A 2,884-nucleotide genomic window follows, 5' to 3' on the forward strand; every position below is an offset into this window, starting at 1 on the left:
AAATTTCATATCTAGGGTTCCAACAAATCTTTGGTTCAAACACATATACTACAATGTTGATTCCACCAACATAAATTTCTACATATCCAAATCCAAGAAATCTACCAAATCTAGGGTTCATACCCAAATCTACCAAATCCACCAACACTATTGGATGAATCGGAGGGAATCGAAGGGGAATACCTTGAGGAATGGAGGAGGAAGGAGTTGGCCGGATAGATCTGATGATTCCTTGGTTGATTTGGTGGGGGGGGCGAAGGGGAGGCGTGCGGCGGCGGTTGGGGAGGAGAAGGAGAGAGGAAGAGAAAGAAGGAAGAAGGGTCGGGCTGGGCGCGGGCGCGGGCGCCACACTTAAGTGGATGTGTGGCGCCCGTGGCATCGGCGCCACACATGCTAGTGTGGCGCCCGTGGCATCGGCGCCACACATCGAGCCTCGCAAAATGGCTAAGTCCCAGACGTTCCGGAGCCCCTGGATGTTTTGGACCGAAAACATGATATAAGTTGGCATGTGTGGCGCCGTTGGGAGGGGCGCCACACATGCTGCCACGTCGGATGGGCGCACCAGCTCAGCGGCAAGGGGGCCACGTCGGCTGGGACAGTGGCGCCGGCAGGAGGGGCGCCACATGGGCATGTGTGGCGCCCGTGGGAGGGGCGCCACACAAAAGGGTTAGATTGGTGAAATAGTTTCGCCGGAGGGTCATTCTGTGCTTTTCTTTCACTTTTGGGTTATTTTTGTGTAAATCGCCCGAGGCGGCTCGGTTTGGAACTTCGTTGCGGCCCGGCCGTCGTGAGGTTTGTTTGTTTTGGAGTTGGGTGCGTTTGCGGGTCCGACTCGGTTTCGATCGACCTTTTGTGGCTGATCCCGGTATCGAATCCACCGGCCCTACAAGTTCGGCCTATGTGGTGGTGGCTAAAGAAGTTGGTCTTACTCGTTTTGCACGCTGCGGTTAATTAAGCGACTATGGTTCATTATTACTTTCTCCGTTTCATATTAACTGTCATAGATTTGTCTAAATTTGTACTAGAATCTGGGGCAACTTTTACATTCAGTTTGAAGCAACAAAATGTTCACCACACATGCAAAGGCAGCTACTCCTAACTATTTTGATCATTTTCGACGAACCTCTCCAACTCCAGGCCCCTACGTGTCCTCATCTTCCCCTTTCCCTCTTCGTGTGTACTAGCCATTTCTTTCGCCACCATCCGATATATCATTGTCGGCCCTTTTCTCATATGTCCTCAGCTACCACATATGCCAAATCACCATGGCACAAAACAACATATGGCGACACGCCACACTAGGCATGTAAGTCCCCGTCTTCGCCTTTCACTCTTCTTGTGTGCTAACCGCTTTGCCTGCAACCATCTCATGTATCATTACCGACCGTTTGCTTCTCCTGTCTCTTCAACGACTACGCATGTCAAATCGATCATGGTCCAATTCCCCAAATAGTGTGCTCTTTAGATGTCGGCCACCACCCTATGCCCACGTATCATCGCTATATTCCTGATTCTTGCATGTCTACTAACCACTTTGCTCACCATCTCCTCCAAAGTGTTGATGTATGTTAGATCCTTATCGATAATCGATCTGCCACGTAACGCATGTCGAGCTAGTAGTACCACATGGTATAGCCGCTCTGCCTCCTCATCCCTCTAAGCCCGAGGGGCACACAGAACACACTTCCACACCCCACAATCACCATCTAGAGCTAAAAAATCCAGAGCCCTAACATTATTCTCTTTGATGTTTTCTAGTATATAAGCAGCTTGTAGTATGTCTTCATCGTCTTCTTATGAGCATCACAAGTGGGAAGATCTGAAATAAGTATAAGGATGTGAGGAAAACAAATATCATTACAACAGTGAAGCTCTTTTTTTTTTAGGACAAGCAAGGGTAGTTTTCACCTCTACTTTTAGTTTTCTATGCTTACCGGTTGTACCAAGTAAGTTGTTCATTGACCGCACTTACTCAAAGGAAAGGGCAGATAGCCATTTTCATAAATTTTCATGTATCGTTCACTTAGTTTCTTGTATGTAGCTTTTTTTTCGATAAAGGATGCTTTATTACTTTAAGAAGCAATTACATCCAGCCTCTGCATAACCAGGATGCACACAGCCGTTTTGTTGTCTCAAATCCAAAAGGATAAAAAAAAAACTAGGCGAGATACATATCGAAACGATTAATCATATAACGCCTAAGGTGTAGGTGGGCCATCTATCCGTAGATTATGCTGCCACCCATGTAGGGAAAAAGTATCCCTCGCCGTAGCCTCCAACCGTGTACAGACCTCCGTAAATAGGTCTCGGTTCTCCACTCTCTGAAGAGGTAACCATGAACGGAGAATACTTGTACATCTGTAGATGACCTGCAACAAAGAGCAATTTTTGTCATTAAAGATCTTGTCATTTCTACATAGCCAAAGCGCCCAGATAACTGCTAGCGCCCCCACCCTAAGAAGCATCTTAAGCCTTGAATCTATACCATGAAGCCAATTGCCAAAGACATTGGCGACACTAGTCGGAGGATACAGGGTAGACGCTACTTGGATGACTGACCATATAGATCTCGCGAACTGGCACTGGAAGAATAAGTGTTTGATTGTTTCGTCCTGATGACAAAAAACACACCGTGTACTTCCATGCCAATTCTGCTTAACAAGATTGTCTTTGGTGAGAATAACCCCACGACGAAGATACCATCCAAATATTTTAATTTTTAATGGTATCTTCATCTTCCAAATCTTCTTATTGCTATCAACTGGTAAATCAGAAAGAAGGATCGCATTGTAGAAAGATTTTACGGAAAAATTACCATCTACATGAAGGTTCCACCTAAATTCGTCTGGTTCAGGCGATAAATGAATATCTCCGAGCCGTTGAA

Source organism: Lolium perenne, chromosome 2 (genome assembly GCF_019359855.2).
Source record: "Lolium perenne isolate Kyuss_39 chromosome 2, Kyuss_2.0, whole genome shotgun sequence".
In the NCBI taxonomy this organism is placed as follows: domain Eukaryota; kingdom Viridiplantae; phylum Streptophyta; class Magnoliopsida; order Poales; family Poaceae; genus Lolium; species Lolium perenne.